Source organism: Apodemus sylvaticus, unplaced genomic scaffold (genome assembly GCF_947179515.1).
Source record: "Apodemus sylvaticus unplaced genomic scaffold, mApoSyl1.1 scaffold_74, whole genome shotgun sequence".
Taxonomy (NCBI): Eukaryota; Metazoa; Chordata; class Mammalia; order Rodentia; family Muridae; genus Apodemus; species Apodemus sylvaticus.
Window position 1 is genome coordinate 544092 of NW_026263083.1, and position 19918 is coordinate 564009.

A 19918-nucleotide genomic window follows, 5' to 3' on the forward strand; every position below is an offset into this window, starting at 1 on the left:
GGACAGGACAAGACAAGACAAGACAAGATAAGACATGACAAAGACAAGACCAAAACAAGGCCTAGACAAGATCAAGACAAGAAAAGACCAAGACAAGACAATACAAGACAAGACAAGACCAAGACAAGACAAGAGACAACCAAGACAAAACCAAGACAGGATAAGACAAGGCAACACAAGACAAGACAAGACCAAGACAAGACAAAGTCAAGACCAAGACAAGACCAATACAAAAAAAGACAAGACAAAGACAAGACCAAGACAAGACTAGACAAGACAAGACCAAGACTAGTTCATGTCAAGACAAGACGAATACAAGACGAAGACAAAAACAACACTAGACAAACACAAGACCAAGACAATACCTAGGCAAGACAAGACAAGACAATATAAGAGAAGACAATACCAAGGCAAGACAAGAAAGACAAGACAAAACAAGACAAGACCAAGACAAGGCTAAGACAAGACCAAGACAAGACCAAGACAAGTCCAAGACAAGAGCAAGACAAAACCAAGACAAGATCAAGGCAAGACAAGACAAGACAAGACCAAGACAAGACAAGACCAAGACAAGACAAGACCAAGACAAGAAAAGACAAGAGAAGACAAGACCAAGACAAGACAAGACAAGAAAGACAAAGACAATACATTAAAATACAATACAAGACTAGACAAGACAAGAAAAGACAATACAAGACAAGACAAGACCCAGACAAGACAAGAGAAGACCAAGACAAAACCAAGACAGGATGAGACAAGGCAAGACAAGACAAGACAATACAAGACAAAGACAAAACCAAGACAAGACCAAGACAAGACAAGATAAGATAAGACCAAGACAAGACAAGAAAACCCAAGACAAGAAAAAACAGGACAAGGCAAGACAAGAGAAGACAAGAGAAGAACAAGACAAGACCAAGACAAGACAAGAGAAGACCAAGACAGGATAAGACAAGGCAAGACAAGATAAGACAAGACCAAGACAAGACAAAGACAAGACCAAGACAAGACAAGATGAGACAAGACAAAAACAAGAAAAGAAAACCCAAGACAAGACAAAACAAGACAAGGCAAGACAAGAGAAGACAAAACAAGAAAAAGACAAGACCAAGTCAAAACCAAGGCAAGACAAGACAAGACAAAACAAGACATGACAAGAACAAGAGAAGACAAGACAAGATCAAGACAAGATAAGAAAAGACAAGACACGAAAAGAACAAGACAAGACAAGAAAAGAAAAGACCAGGACAAGACTAAGACAAGACCAATACAAGACCAAGACAAGACAAGGACAATACAAGACAAGTAAAGTCCAAGACAAGATATGACAAGAAAGACCAAGAGAAGAGAAGACCAAGACAAGACAAGACCAAGACAACACCAAGGCAAGACAAGACCAAGACAAGACGAAGACAAGACCAAGACAAGATCATGACAAGACAAGACAAGACCAAGACAAGATTAAGACAAGACCAAGACAAGACAAGACAAGACAAGAAAAAACAAGACAAGATGAAGACAAGACCAAGACAAGCAAGACAAGACAAAGTCAAGACAAGACAAGAAAGACCAAGAAAAACAAGACAAGGCAAGACCAAGACAAGACAAGACAAGACCAAGAGAAGACCAAGACAAGACCAAGACAAGACAAAGACAAGACCAAGACAAGACCAATACAAGAAAAGGCAAGATCAAGACAAGACTAGAAAAGACAAGACCAAGACCAGACCAAGACAAGACAAGACAAAGACTAGACGAAGACAAAACCAAGAGTAGACCCACACAAGACCAAGACAAGACCCAGGCAAGACAAGACAAGACAATATAAGACAAGACAATACCAAGGCAAGACAAGAAAAGACAAGACAATACAAGACAAGACCAAGAAAAGGCTAAGACAAGACCAACACAAGACCAACACAAGACCAAGACAAGATCAAGGCAAGACAAGAAAAGTCAAGACAAGACAAGAAAAGACCAAGACAAGACAAGACAAGAAAAGACAAGACAAGATAAGTCAAGACAAGACAAGACAAGACAAGAAAGAGCATGACAATACAAGGCAAGACAAGACAAAACAGGACAGGACAGGACAGGACAGGACAAGACAAGAAAAGACAAGACAATACAAGATAAGACATGACAAAGACAAGACCAAAACAAGGCCTAGACAAGATCAAGACAAGAGAAGACCAAGACAAGACAATACAAGTCAAGACAAGACCAAGACAAGACAAGAGACAACCAAGACAAAACCAAGACAGGATAAGACAAGGCAACACAAGACAAGACAAGACCAAGACAAGACAAAGTCAAGACCAAGACAAGACAAATACAAAAAAAGACTAGACAAAGACAAGACCAAGACAAGACTAGACAAGACAAGACCAAGACTAGTTCAGGTCAAAACAAGACGAATACAAGACGAAGACAAAAACAACAGTAGACAAACACAAGACCAAGACAATACCTAGGCAAGACAAGACAAGGCCATATAAGACAAGACAATACCAAGGCAAGACAAGAAAGGACAAGACAAAACAAGACAAGACCAAGACAAGGCTAAGACAAGACCAAAACAAGACCAAGACAAGACAAGACAAGACCAAGACATGATCAAGGCAAGACAAGACAAGACAAGACAAGACAGGACAGGACAGGACAGGACAGGACAGGACAGGAGAAGACAAGACAAGACAAAATAAGACATGACAAAGACAAGACCAAAACAAGGCCAAGACAAGACCAAGACAAGAGAAGACCAAGACAAGACAAGACAAGACAAGGCCAAGACAAGACAAGAGAAGACCAAGACAAAACCAAGACAGGATAAGACAAGGCAAAACAAGACAAGACAAGACCAAGACAAGACAAAGAGAAGAACAAGACAAGACCAAGACAAAAAAAGACAAGACAAAGATAAGACCAAGACAAGACAAAGACTAGATCAGGTCAAGACAAGACGAATACAAGACGAAGACAAAACCAAGACTAGACAAACACAAGTCCAAGACAAGACCTAGGCAATACAAGACAAGACAATATAAGACAAGACAATACCAAGGTAAGACAAGAAAAGACAAGACAAAACAAGACAAGACCAAGACAAGAGCAAGACAAGACCAAGACAATATCAAGGCAAGACAAGACAAGACAAGACAAGATATGTCGAGACAAGAAAAGACAAGAAAGAGAAAGACAATACAATACAAGACAAGACATGACAATACCAAGGCAAGAGAAGAAAATAAAACACAAAACAAGACAAGACCAAGACAATGCTAAGACAAGACCAAGACAAGACCAAGACAAGACCAACACAAGACCAACACAAGATCAAGGCAAGACAAGACAAGATAAGACAAGACAAACCAAGACATGACAAGACAAGACAAGACAAGACAAGACCAAGACAAAACAAGAGAAGAAAGACCAAGACAATACAATACAAGACAAGACAAGGCAAGACAAGAGAAGACCAAGACAAAAACAAGACAGGATAAGACAAGGCAAGACAAGACAAAACAAGACGAAGACAGGACAAAGACAAGACCAAGACAAGACAAGATAAGACAAGACCAAGACAAGACAAGAAAACCCAAGAAAAAACAAAACAAAACAAGGCAAAACAAGAGAAGACAAGACAAAAACAAGACAAGTGCAAAACAAGACAACGACAAGACCAAGACAAGACAAGACCAAGACAAGACCAAAACAAGACAAAGAGGAGATTAAGACAAGAGCAAGACAAGACAAGACAAGACAATACAATACAAGACAAGAAAAAACAAGACAAGACCAAGACAAGACTCAGACAAGACCTAGACAAGACCAAGACAAGACCAACACAAGACCAAGACAAGACAAGACAAGACAAGACAAAGTCAAGACAAGACAAGAAAGACCAGACCAGACAAGACAAGACAAGACAAGACAAGACAAGACAAGACAAGACAAGACAAGAACAAGACAACACAAGACAACACAAGACAAGACAGGAAAAGACCAAGACAAGAAAAAGACAAGACCAAGACAAGACCAATACAAGAAAAGACAAGACAAAGACAACACCAAGACAAGACTGGACAAGACAAGACCAAGACTAGATCAAGACAAGACAAGACGAAGACAAAACCAAGACTAGACAAACACAAGACAAAGTCAAGACCTAGGAAGGACAAGACAATATAAGACACGACAAGACAAGACAAGAAAAGACAAGACAAAACAAGACAAGAAAAAGACAAGGCTAAGACAAGACCAAGAGAAGACCAAGACAAGACCAAGACAAGACCAAGACAAGATCAAGGCAAGACAAGACAAGACATGACCAAGACAAGACAAGACAAGACAAAGACAAGAAAAAGACAAGACCAAGACAAGACCATGACAAGACAAGACAAGTCCAAGACAAGATAAGACAAGACAAGACTAGACAAGACAAGATCAAGAAAAGAAAAGACAAGACCAAGACAAGACAAGACAAGACCAAGAAAAGACAAGAGAAGACAAAGACAATACAAAGACAAGACCAAGACAATACCAAGGCAAGACAAGACAAGATGAGAAAAGACAAGACAAGACCACAGCAAGACCAAAGCAAGACCAAGACAAGACTAAGACAAGGTCAAGACAACACAGACACGTCAAGACAAGACCAAGTCAAAACAAAACCAAGACCAAGAAAAGATCATGACAAGACCAAGACAAGATAAGACATAAAAAGAGAAGACCAGAGAAGACCAAGACAAGAGAAGACAAGACCAAGACAAGACAAGAAAGACCAATACAATACAATACAATACAATACAATACAATACAATATAATATAATACAATACAATACAATAAAAGTCAAGACAAGACAAGACCCAGACAAGACCCCGACAAGACAAGAGAAGAGCAAGACAAAACCAAGACAGGATAAGACAAGTCAAGACAAGACAAGACAAGACCAAGACAAAGACAAAACCAAGACAAGACCAAGACAAGACAAGATAAGATAAGACCAAGACAAGACAAAAAAACCCAAGACAAGACAAAACAGGACAAGGCAAGACAAGAGAAGACAAGACAAGAACAAGACAAGACCAAGACAAGACAAGAGAAGACCAAGACAGGATAAGACAAGGCAAGACAAGATAAGACAAGACCAAGACAAGACAAAAAAACCCAAGACAAGACAAAACAAAACAAGGCAAGACAAGAGAAGACAAGACAAGAAAAAGACAAGACCAAGTCAAAACCAAGGCAAGACAAGACAAGATATGAAAAGAATAAGAGAAGACAAGACAAGACCAAGACAAGATCAAGACTAGATAAGACAAGACCAGACAAGACCAAGACAAGACAAGACAAGACAAGAAAAGACCATGACAAGACTAAGACAAGACGAATACAAGACCAAGACAAGACAAGGACAAGACAAGACAAGTCAAGTCCAAGACAAGATATGACAAGAAAGACGAAGAGAAGACAAGACAAGACCAAGACAAGACAAGACAAGACCAAGATAACACCAAGACAAGACAAGACAAGACAAGACAAGACAAGACCAAGACAGGACCAAGACAAGACCAAGACAAGACCATGACAAGACAAGACAAGACCAAGACAATATAAGACAAGACAAGACTAGATAAGACAAGACCAAGACAAGACCAAGAAAAGACCAAGACAAGACAAAGACAAGACCAAGACAAGGCCAAGACAAGACAAGACAGGACAAGATGTAGACAAGACGAGAAAAGACAAGAAAAGACCACAACAAGGCCAAAACAAGACCAAGACAAGACTAATACAAGGTCAAGACAACATAGAAAAGACAAGACAAGACCAAGACAAGACCAAAACATGACCAAGACAAGATTAAGACAAGACCAAGACAAGACAAGACAAGAAAAGAAAAAAAAAAAAAAAGACAAGACCAAGACAAGACCAAGACAAGCAAGACAAGACAAAGTCAAGACAAGACAAGAAAGTCCAAGAAAAACAAGACAAGGCAAGACCAAGACAAGACAAGACAAGACAAGACAAGACAAGACAAGACAAGACCAAGAGAAGACCAAGACAAGACCAAGACAAGACAAGACAAGACCAAGACAAGACAAAGACAAGACCAAGACAAGACCAATACAAGAAAAGACAAGACAAAGACAAGATCATGACAAGACTAGAAAAGACAAGACCAAGACCAGACCAAGAAAAGACAAGATGAAGACAAGATGAAGACAAAACCAAGACTACACCCACACAAGACCAAGACAAGACCTAGGCAAGACAAGACAAGACAAGACAATGTAAGACAAGACAATACCAAGGCAAGACAAGAAAAGACAAAACAAAACAAGACAAGACCAAGACAAGGCTAAGACAAGACCAAGACAAGACCAAGATAAGATCAAGACAATACAAGACAAGACCAAGACAGGACAAGACAAGACAAGACAAGACAAGACAAGACAAGGCAGGACAGGACAAGACAAGAAAAATCAAGACAAGACAATACAAGAAAGAGCATGACAATAGAAGACAGGACAAGACAAGACAAGAAAGACAGGACAGGACAAGACAAGACAAGACAAGATAAGACATGACAAAGACAAGACCAAAACAAGGCCAAGAAAAGACCAAGACAAGAGAAGACCAAGACAAGACAATACAAGACAAGACAAGACCAAGACAAGAGAAGAACAAGACAAAACCAAGACAGGATAAGACAAGGCAAAACAAGACAAGACAAGACCAAGACAAGACCAAGACAAGACAAAGACAAGACCAAGACAAGACCAATACAAAAAAAAGACAAGACAAAGATAAGACCAAGACAAGACTAGACAAGACAAGACCAAGACTAGATCAGGTCAAGACAAGATGAATACAAGACGAAAACAAAACCAAGACTACACAAAAACAAGACCAAGACAAGACCTAGGCGAGACAAGACAAGACAATATAAGACAAGACAATACCAAGGCAAGACAGGAAAAGACAAGACAAAACAAGACAAGACCAAGACCAGGCTAAGACAAGACCAAGACAAGACCAAGACAAGAACAAGACAAGACCAAGACAAGATCAAGGCAAGACAAGACAAGACAAGACAAGACAAGACAAGACAAGACAAGACCAGACCAAGACAAGACAAGACAAGACAAGACAAGACAAGACAAGACAAGACAAGACAAGACAAGAGAAGACACGACAAGACAAGTTAAATCGAGACAAGAAAAGACAAGAAAGAGAAAGATAATACAATACAAGACAAGACAATACCAAAGCAAGACAAGAAAATAAAAGACAAAACAAGACAAGACCAAGACAATGCTAAGACAAGACCAAGACAAGACCAAGACAAGACCAACATAAGACCAACACAAGATCAAGGCAAGACAAGACAAGATAAGGCAAGACAAACCAAGACATGACAAGACAAGACAAGACAAGACAAGACAAGACAAGACCAAGACAAGACAAGAAAGACCAAGACAATACAATATAAGACAAGACAAGAGAAGACCAAGACAAAAACAAGACAGGATAAGACAAGGCAAGACAAGACAAGACCAAGACAAGACAAAGACAAGACCAACACAAGACAAGACAAGACCAAGACAAGACAAGAAAACCCAAGAAAAAACAAAACAAGACAAGGTAAAACAAGAGAAGACAAGACAAAAACAAGACACGACCAAGACAAGACAAGAGAAGACCAAGACAAAACCAAGACAGGATAACACAAGGCAAGACAAGACAAAGCAAGACCAAGACAAGTACAAAACAAGACAAAGACAAGACCAAGACAAGACAAGACAAGTCCAAGACAAGACCAAAACAAGACCAAGAGAAGATTAAGACAAGAGCAAGACAAGACAAGACAAGAAAATACAATACAAGACAAGAAAAAACAATACAAAACCAAGAGAAGACTCAGACAAGACCAAGACAAGACCAAGAGAAGACCAAGACAAGACAAGACAAGAAAGACCAGACAAGACAAGACAAGGCCAAGACAAGAACAAGACAACACAAGACAAGACAAGACAAGACAAGACCAAGACAAGAAAAAGACAATACCAAGACAAGACCAATACAAGAAAAGACAAGACAAAGACAAGACCAAGACAAGACTAGACAAGACAAGACAAGAGCAAGACTAGATCAAGACAGGTCAAGACGAAGACAAGACGAAGACAAAACCAAGACTAGACAAACACAAGACAAAGTCAGGAACTAGGCAAGACTAGAAAAGACAATATAAGACAAGACAAAACAAGACAAGACAAAACAAGAAAAGACAAGACAAAACAAGACAAGACAAAGACAAGGCTAAGACAAGACCAAGACAAGACCAAGACAAGACCAACACAAGACCAAGACAAGATCAAGGCAAGACAAGACAAGACAAGACAAGACCAAGACAAGACAAGCCCAAGACAAGACCATGACAAGACAAGACCAAAACAAGATGAGACAAGACAAGACTAGACAAGACAAGATCAAGACAAGAAAAGACAAGACCAAGACAAGACAAGACAAGACCAAGAAAAGAAAAGAGAAAAACAAGACAATACAAAGACATGACCAAGACAATACCAAAGCAAGACAAGACAAGATGTAGACAAGATGAGAAAAGACAAGACAAGACCACAAAAAGGCCAAAGCAAGACCAAGACAAGACTAAGACAAGGTCAAGACAACACAGACAAGACAAGACAAGACCCAGTCAAGACAAAACCAAGACCAAGAAAAGATCACGACAAGACCAAGACAAGATAAGACATAACAAGACAAGACCAGAGAAGACCAAGACAAGACAAGACACGACCAAGACAAGACAAGGCAAGACAAGACAAAGACAAGACAAGACAAGACAAGACAAGAAAAGACAAGACCAAGACAAGAAAAGACAAGAAAAGACCAAGACAAAACACAAAGAAGACAAGACAAGACAAGGACAAGACCAAGACTAGACCAAGACAAGACCAAGACCAAGACAGGACCTAGACAAGGCAAGACAAGACAAGACAAGACAAGATAAGACCAAAACCAAGGCAAGACAAGACAAGACAAGAAAAAACAGACAAGACAAGACCAAGACAAGACCAAGGCAAGACCAAGATTGAAACGAGACAAGACCAAGACAATACCAAGGTACGACTAGAAAAAACAAGAAGAGACAAGACCAAGACAAGACAAAGATAACACAAGACAAGACCAAGACAACAAAAGACAAGACAAGAAAAGACAAGACCACGTCAAGAAAAGACAAGACAAGACAATGAAAGACCAAGACAAGACAAAGCAAGATCCAGACAAGACCAAGACAAAACAAGACAAGATTAAGACAACACCAAGACAAGGTAAGACAATACAAGACAAGAAAAAACAAGATAAGACCAAGATTAGACCAAGACAAGACCAAGACAATACCAAGGCAGACAAGAAAAGACTAGACTAGAACAAGACAAGACCAAGACAACACAAGACAAGACCAAGACAAGACAAGACAAGAAAAGACAAGACCACGACAAGACAAGACAAGACAAGACAAGACAATGAAAGACCAAGACAAGACAAAGCAAGACCAAGACAAGACAAGACAAGACAAAACAAGACCAAGACAAGACAAAAACAAGACCAAGACAAGACTAAGACAAGATTAAGACAAGACCAAGACAAGACCAAGACAAGACAAGACAAGAAAGACCAAGAAAAGACAAGACAAGACCAAGAAAAGACAAGACAAGACCAAGACAAGACCAAGACAAGACAAGACAAGACAAGACAAGACCAAGACAAGACAAGACAAGACAAGACAAAGACAAGACCAAGACAAGACAAATACAAGAAAAACAAGAAAAAGAAAAGAACAAGACAAGAATAGAAAAGACAAGACCAAGACCAGAACAAGACCAGACAAAGACAAGACAAGACAAAGACAAGACCAAGACAAAACAAAGACTAGACCAACACAAGACCAAGACAAGACCTAGTCAAGACAACACAAGACAATATAAGACAAGATAATACCAAGGCAAGACAAGACAAAAAAAGACAAGACAAAGACAAGGCTAAGACAAGACCAAGACAAGACCAACACAAGACCAACACAAGACCAACACAAGATCCAGGCAAGACAACACAGGACAAGACAAGACAAGACAAGACAAGACCAAGACAAGACAAGACAAGACAAGACAAGACAAGACAAGACAAGACAGGACAGGACAGGACAGGACAGGACAAGTCAAGACAAGACAAGACAAGAAAGAGCAAGACAAAACAAGACAACATAAGACAAGACAACACAAGACAAGACAGGACAGGACAGAACAGGACAGGACAGGACAAGACAAGACAAGACCAAGACAAGGGAAGACGAGACGAAGACAAAACCAAGACAGGAAAAGACAAGGCAAAAAAAGACAAGACAAGAGCAAGACAACAAAGGAAAACCCAAGACAAGACAAAACAAGACAAGGCAAGAAAAGAGAAGACGAGACAAGACCAAGACAAGACCAACACAAGACAAGACAAAACAAGACAAAGACAAGACCAAGACAAGACCAAGGCAAGACAAGAGAACATAAGAAAAGACAAGACATGACAAGACCAAGACAAGACAAGACCAAGACAAGATCAATACAAACAAGACAAGACAAGACAAGAACAAGACAAGACTAATGAGACCAAGACAAGACAAGACAAGAAAAGAAAAGACTATGACAAGACTAAGATAAAACCAATACAAGACCAAGACAAGACGAAGACAAGACCATGACAAGACAAGGCAAAATCAAGTCAAGAAAAGACATGACGAAGACAAGACAAAGACTAGACAAGACAAAGATAAGACAAGACAAGACCAAGACAAGACAAAGACAAGACCAAGACAAGACATAAAGAGACCAAGACAAGACAAGAAAAGAAAAGACCATGACAAGACTAAGACAAGACCAATACAAGACCAAGACAAGACCAAGACATGACCAAGACAAGACAAGTCAAGTCCAAGACAAGATAAGACAAGAAATACGAAGAAAAGACAAGACAAGACCAAGACAAGAACATGACAAGACAAGACTAAACCAAGTCAAGAAAAGACAGGAACAAGACAAGACCAAGAAAAGACAAGACAAGACCAAGACAAGACAAGACAGGACAAGATGTAGACAAGATAAGAAAAGACAAGACCAGACAAGACCACAATAAGACCAAAATAAGACCAAGACAAGACTTAGACAAGGTCAGGACAACACAGACAAGACAGGACATGACCAAGACAAGACAAAACGAAGACCAAGAAAAGATGAAGACAAGAACAAGACAAGACAAGACATGACAAGACAAGACACCAGGAGACCAAGACAAGACACGACCAAGACAAGACAAGGCAAGAAAAGACAAAGACAAGACAAGACAAGACAAGACAAGAAAAGACAAGACCAAGACAAGAAAAGACAAGACAAGGCCAAGACAAGACAAGACACTAAGAAGACAAGACAAGACAAGACCAAGACAAGACCAAGACAAGACCAAGACAAGACCAAGACCAAGACAGGACCTAGAGAAGGCAAGACAAGACAACACAACACAACACAAGACTAGACAAGACAAGACACGAAAAGACAAGACAAGATAAGACCAAGACTGGAATAAGACAAGGTCAAGACAATACCAAGGCAAGACAAGAAAAGACAAGAAGAGACAAGACCAAGACAACACCAAAACAACACAAGACAAGACCAAGATAACAAAAGACATGATGGGAAAAGACAATGTCAAGACAAGACAAGACAAAGCAAGACCCAGACATGACCAAAACAAGACAAGACAAGATTAAGACAAGACCAAGACAAGACAAGACAATACAAGACAAGAAAAAACAAGACAAGACCAAGACCAAGACTAGAGCAGGACAAGACAAGATAAGACTAGACAAAGTCAAGACAAGACAAGAAAGACCAAGACAAGACAAGAAAAGACAAGACAAGACCAAGACAAGACAAGATTAAGACAAGAACAAGACAAGACAAGACAAGAGTGGACAAGACAAGACCAAGACCAGACCAAGAAAAGACAAGACAAAGACAAGACCAAGACAAGACCATGACAAGACCAAGACAAGACAAGACAAAGTCAAGACAACACAAGAAAGACCAAGACAAGACAAGACAAGTCAAGAAAAGACAAGACAAGACCAAGACAAGACAAGACATAACCAAGACAAGACCAAGACAAGATAAGACAAGACAAGACAAGACAAGACCAAAACAAGACCAAGAGAAGACTAGAAAAGACAAGACAAGACAAAGACAAGATCAAGACAAGAAAAGGACAAGACCAAGTCAAGACTAGACAAGACAAGACTAAGACAAGACCAAGACAAGGCCAAGACAAGACTAGGCAAGACAAGACAAGACAAGACAAGACAAGACAAGACCAAGACCAGAACAAGACAAGACAAGACAAAGGCAAGACCAAGACAAAACCAAATCTAGACCAACACAATACCAAGACAAGACCTAGGCAAGACAAGACAAGACAAGATAAAACAAAACAAGACAAGACCAAGACAAGGCTAAGACAACACCAAGACAAAGCCAAGACAATACTAACAAAAGACCAACACAAGATCAAGGCAAGACAAGACAAGAAAAGACAAGACCAAAACAAGACAAGACAAGAGAAGACCAAGACAAGACAAGAGAAGACCAAGACAAAACAAAGAAAGGATAAGACAAGGCAAGACAAGACAAGACAAGACCAAGACAAGACCAAGACAAGACAAGACAAGACAAGACAAGACAAGACAAGACCAAGACAAGACAAGACAAGACAAGACAAAGACAAGACCAAGACAAGACAAATACAAGAAAAAGAAGAAAAAGAAAAGAACAAGACAAGAATAGAAAAGACAAGACCAAGACCACACCAAGACCAGACCAAGACCAGACCAAGACAAGACAAGACAAAGACAGACCAAGACAAAACAAAGACTAGACCAACACAAGACCAAGACAAGACCTAGTCAAGACAAGACAAGACAATATAAGACAAGATAATACCAAGGCAAGACAAGACAAAACAAGACAAGACCAAGACAAGGCTAAGACAAGACCAACACAAGACCAACACAAGATTCAGGCAAGACAAGACAGGACAAGACAAGACAAGACCAAGACAAGACAAGATAAGACAAGACAAGACAAGACAAGACAAGACAAGACAAGACAAGACAAGACAAGACAAGACAAGATAAGTCAAGACAAGACAAGACAAGAAAGAGCAAGTCAATACAAGACAATACAAGACAAGACAACAAAAGACAAGACAGGACAGGACAGGACAGAACAGGACAGGACAGGACAAGACAAGACCAAGACAACGGAAGACGAGACGAAGACAAAACCAAGACAGGATAAGACAAGGCAAAAAAAAAAAGACAAGACAAGAGCAAGACAACACAGGAAAACCCAAGACAAGACAAAACAAGACAAGGCAAGAAAAGAGAAGACAAGACAAGACCAACACAAGACCAACACAAGACAAGACAAGACAAAGACAAGACCAAGACAAGACCAAGGCAAGACAAGACAACATAAGAAAAGACAAGACATGACAACACCAAGACAAGACAAGACCAAGACAAGATCAAGACAAGACAAGACAAGACCAAGACAAGACTAATGAGACCAAGACAAGACAAGAAAAGAAAAGAAAAGAAAAGACTATGACAAGACTAAGATAAGACCAATACAAGACCAAGACAAGACGAAGACAAGACCATGACAAGACAAGGCAAAATCAAGTCAAGAAAAGACATGACGAAGACAAGACCAAGACTAGACAAGACCAAGATAAGACAAGACAAGACCAAGGCAAAACAAAGACAAGACCAAGACAAGACATAAAGAGAACAAGACAAGAAAGGAAAGGAAAGACCATGACAAGACTAAGACAAGACCAATACAAGACCAAGACAAGACCAAGACAAGACCAAGACAAGACAAGACAAGTCAAGTCCAAGACAAGATAAGACAAGAAATACGAAGAAAAGACAAGACAAGACCAAGACAAGAACATGACAAGGCAAGACTAAACCAAGTCAAGAAAAGACAGGAATAAGACAAGACCAAGAAAAGACAAGACAAGACCAAGACAAGACAAGACAGGACAAGATGTAGACAAGACAAGAAAAGACAAGACCAGACAAGACCACAATAAGACCAAAATAAGACCAAGTCAAGACTTAGACAAGGTCAAGACAACACAGACAAGACAGGACATGACCAAGACAAGACAAAACGAAGACCAAGAAAAGATGAAGACAAGAACAAGAGAAGACAAGACATGACAAGACAAGACACCGGGAGACCAAGACAAGACACGACCAAGACAAGACAAGGCAAGAAAAGACAAAGACAAGACAAGACAAGACAAGACAGGAAAAGACAAGACAAGACCAAGACAAGAAAAGACAAGACAAGGCCAAGACAAGACAAGACACTAAGAAGACAAGACAAGACAAGACCAAGACAAGACCAAGAAAAGACCAAGACAAGACCAAGACCAAGACAGGACCTAGAGAAGGCAAGACAAGACAAGACAAGACAACACAACACAAGACAAGACAAGACAAGAAAAGACAATACAAGATAAGACCAAGACTGGAATAAGACAAGACCAAGACAATACCAAGGCAAGACAAGAAAAGACAAGAAGAGACAAGACCAAGACAAGACCAAAACAACACAAGACAAGACCAAGATAACACAAGACATGATGAGAAAAGACAATGTCAAGACAAGACAAGACAAAGCAAGAACCAGACATGACCAAAATAAGACAAGACAAGATTAAGACAAGACCAAGACAAGAGAATACAAGACAAGAAAAAACAAGACAAGAACAAGACCAAGACTAGAGCAAGACAAGACAAGATAAGACTAGACAAAGTCAAGACAAGACAAGAAAGACCAAGACTAGACAAGAAAAGACAAGACAAGACCAAGACAAGACAAGACAAGATTAAGACAAGACCAAGAGAAGACAAGACAAGACTAGACAAGACAAGACCAAGACCAGACCAAGACAAGACAAGACGAAGACAAGACCAAGACAAGACCATGACAAGACCAAGACAAGACAAGACAAGACAAGAAAAGACAAGACAAGACAAGACAAGACAAGACCTAGACAAGACCAAGACAAGACAAGACAAGACATGACAAGACAAGACAAAGAGAAGACAAGAAAAGACAAGACAAGACAAGACAAAGACAAGATCAAGACAAGACCAATACAAGACAAGACAAGAAAAAGACAAGATCAAATCAAGACTAGACAAGACAAGACAAGACCAAGACAAGACCAAGACAAGACTAGACAAGACAAGACAAGACAAGACAAGACCAAGACCAGACCAAGACAAGACAAGACAAGACAAAGGCAAGACCAAGATAAAACCAAATCTAGACCAACACAATACCAAGACAAGACCTAGGCAAGACAAGACAAGACAAGACAAGACAAAACAAAACAAGACAAGACCAAGACAAGGCTAAGACAACACCAAGACAAGGCCAAGACAAGACTAACAAAAGACCAAGACAAGAGCAAGGCAAGACAAGACAAGAAAAGACAAGACAAAAACAAGACAAGACAAGAGAAGACCAAGACAAGACGAGACAAGGAAGACCAATACAATACAATACAAAACAATACAATACAAGACAAGACAAGACAAGACAAGACAAGACAAGACAAGACAAGACAAGACCAAGACAAGACAAGACAAGACAAGACAATACAAGACAAGACAAGACAAAACCAAGACAAGACCAAGAGATGACCAAGACAAGACCAAGACAAGACCAAAACAAGACCACAACAAGACCACGACAAGACCAAGACAAGAAAAGACCAAGACAGGACAACACAAGACAAGAACAAGACAAGAACAAGACAAGACAAGACAAGACAAGACAAGAACCAGAAAAGTCCAAGACAAGACCATGACAAGACAAAACCAAGAGAAGACAAGAAAAGACGAAGACAAGACAAATCAAGACGAGACCAAGACAAGACCAAAACAAGACCATCACAAGACCAAGACAAGACAAAGGCAAGACAAGACGTGACAAGACCAGACAAGACCAAGAAAAGGCAAGACATGACCAAGAAAAAACAAGACAAGAGAAGACTAAGGCAAGACAAGAAAAGAAATGACCAAGAAGAGAAAAGAAAAGACAAGACTAGAAAAGACAAGACAAGACAAGACAAGAAAAGACAAGAAAAGACAAGACCAAGACAAGACCAAGACAAGATAAGAAAAGACAAGACAAGACAAAGACAAGACCAAGACCTGACTGAGACAAGACAAGACAAAACAAGAAAAGACAAGACGAGACAAGACAACACCAAGACAAGACCAGACAAGACAAGACAAGGCAAGACAAGACACGACCAAGACAAGACCAAGTCAAGACCAAGAGAAGACTAGACAAGACAAGACCAAGACAACACCAAGACAAGAAAAAAAAAGTCCAAGACAAGATTAAGACAAGACAAGACAAGACCAAGACAAGACAAAACCAAGAAAAGACAAGACAAGAACAGGAGAAGTCCTATAAAAGACAAGACAAGACCAAGTCAAGACAAGACAAGACCAAGACAAGACAAGACCAAGAAAAGAACAAGACAAGTCAATACAATACAAGACAACAGAAGACAAGACAAGACCAAGACAAGACCAAGACAAGACCAAGACAAGATCAAAACAAGTCCACGACAAGTCCAAGGCAAGATAAGACAAGAAAGATCAAGACAAGACAAGACTAGACAAAGACAAGACCATGACAAGACAAGACAAGATAAGACAAGACAAGACTAGACAAGAAAGACCAAGACAAGAAAAGACACGACCAGGACAAGACCATGACAAGACAAGACAAGACCAAGAAAAGACAAGACAAGAACAAGACAAGACAAAGACAAGACCAAGTCAACACCAAGACAAGACAAGACAGGACAAGATATAGAAAAGACGAGAAAAGAAAAGACCAGAAAAGACAACAACAAGACCAAAACAAGACCAAGACAACACTAAGACAAGTTCAAGACAACACAGATAAGACAAGACCAAGACAAGACAAAACCAAGACCAAGAAAAGATCACGACAAGAGCAAGATAAGATAAGACATGACAAGACAAAACAAGAGAAGACCAAGAAAAGACACGACCAAGACAAGACGAGGCAAGACAAGACAAAGTCATGACAAGACAAGAAAGACCAAGACAAGACAAGACAAGTCCAAGACAAGACCAAGACTAGACTAGACAAGACAAAGACAAGAGAAGACTAGTCAAGACCAAGACAATACCAAGAAAAAACCAAGACAAAACCAAGAAAAGAAAAGACAAGACCAAGACCAAGACAAGAAAAGACAAGACAAGACAAAAAAAGACAAGAAAAGAAAAGACATGACAAGATCACAAGAAATCAAGACAACACCAAGATAAGACCGAGGCAAGACCAAGACAAGACAAGACCAAAACAAGTCCAAGACAAGACCAAGGCAAGACAAAACCAAGAAAAGACAAGACAAGACAAGAACAAGACAAGTCCTATAAAAGACAAGAAAAGACCAAGTCAAGACAAGAAAAGACAAAACCAAGACAAGAAAAAGACAAGACAATAAAATACAAGACAAGACCAAGACAAGAACAAGACAAGACCAAAACAAGACCACGACAAGACCAAGACAAGAAAAGACCAAGACAAGACAACATAAGACAAGAACAAGACCAGAACAAGACAAAAACATGACAAGACAAGACCAGACACAGACAAGACCAAGACAAGACAATGACAAGACAAAACCAAGAGAAGACAAGAAAAGACCAAGACAAGACAAATCAAGAAAAGACCAAGACAAGACCAAAACAAGACCATCACAAGACCATGACAAGACAAAGGCAAGACAACACATGACAAGACAAGACAAGACCAGACCAAGACAAGACAAAACCAAGAAAAGAAAAAACAAGACCAAGACCAAGACAAGACAAGACAAGACAAGACAAGACAAGAACAAGACAGGACAAGACAAGACAAGACAAGACAAGATAAGACATGACAAAGACAAGACCAAAACAAGGCCAAAACAAGACCAAGACAAGAGAAGACCAAGACAAGACAACACAAGACAAGACAACACAAGACAAGACAAGACCAAGACAAGAGAAGATAAGACCAAGACAAGAGAAGACTAGTCAAGACCAAGACTATACCAAGACAAGACCAAGACAAAACCAAGAAAATAAAAGACAAGACAAGACAAGACCAAGACAAGACAAGACAAGACAAGAAAAGACAAGAAAAGACAAGACCACAAAAATCAAGACAGCACCAAGACAAGACCGAGGCAAGACCAAGACAAGACAAGACCAAAACAAGTCCAAGACATGACCAGCACAAGACCAAGAAAAGACAAAACCAAGAAAAGACAAGACAAGAACAAGACAAGTCCTATAAAAGACAAGACAAGACAAGACCAAGTCAAGACAAGAAAAGACAAAACCAAGACAAGAAGAAGACAAGACAATCCAATACAAAATAAGACCAAGACAAGACAAGACCAAGACAAGAACAAGACAAGACCAAAACAAGACCACGACCAGACCAAGACAAGAAAAGACCAAGACAAGACAACACAAGACAAGCACAAGACAAGAACAAGACAAGACCAGACCTAGACAAGACCAAGACAAGACCAAGACAAGACAAAACCAAGAGAAGACAAGAAAAGACCAAGACAAGACAAATCAAGACAAGACCAAGACAAGACCAAAACAAGACCATCACAAGACCAAGACAAGACAAAGGCAAGACAAGACAAGACATGACAAGACAAGACAAGACAAGACAAGACAAGACAAGACAAGACAAGACAAGACAAGACCAAGACAAGACAAGACACGACCAAGACAAAATAAGAAAAGAGAAGACCAAGACAAGACAAGAAAAGACATGACCAAGACACGACAAGAAAAGACAAGGCAAGAAAAGACAAGACCAAGACAAGACAAGAAAAGACAAGACAAGGCCAAGACAACACCAAGACCTGATTGAGACAAGATAAGACAAGACAAGACCAAGACAAGACAAAACCACAAGAAATCAAGACAACACCAAGACAAGTCCGAGGCAAGACCAAGACAAGACAAGATCAAAACAAGTCCAAGACAAGACCAAGACAAGACCAAGACAAGACAAAAGCAAGAAAAGACAAGACAAGAACAAGACAAGTCCTATAAAAGACAAGACTAGACAAGACCAATTCAAGACAAGAAAAGACAAAACCAAGACAAGAAAGAGACAAGACAATGCAATACAAGATAACACCAAGACAAGACAAGACAAGACAAGTCAAGACCAAGACAAGAACAAGACAAGACAACAGCAGACCCAGACAAGACCAAGACAAGAAAAGACCAAGACAAGACAACATAAGACAAGAACAAGACCAGAACAAGACAAAAACATGACAAGACAAGACCACACCCAGACAAGACCAAGACAAGACAATGACAAGACAAAACCAAGAGAAGACAAGAAAAGACCAAGACAAGACAAATCAAGAAAAGACCAAGACAAGACCAAAACAAGACCATCACAAGACCATGACAAGACAAAGGCAAGACAACACATGAAAGACAAGACAAGACCAGACCAAGACAAGACAAAACCAAGAAAAGAAAAAACAAGACCAAGACCAAGACAAGACAAGACAAGACAAGACAAGAACAAGACAGGACAAGACAAGACAAGACAAGATAAGACATGACAAAGACAAGACCAAAACAAGGCCAAGACAAGACCAAGACAAGAGAAGACCAAGACAAGACAACA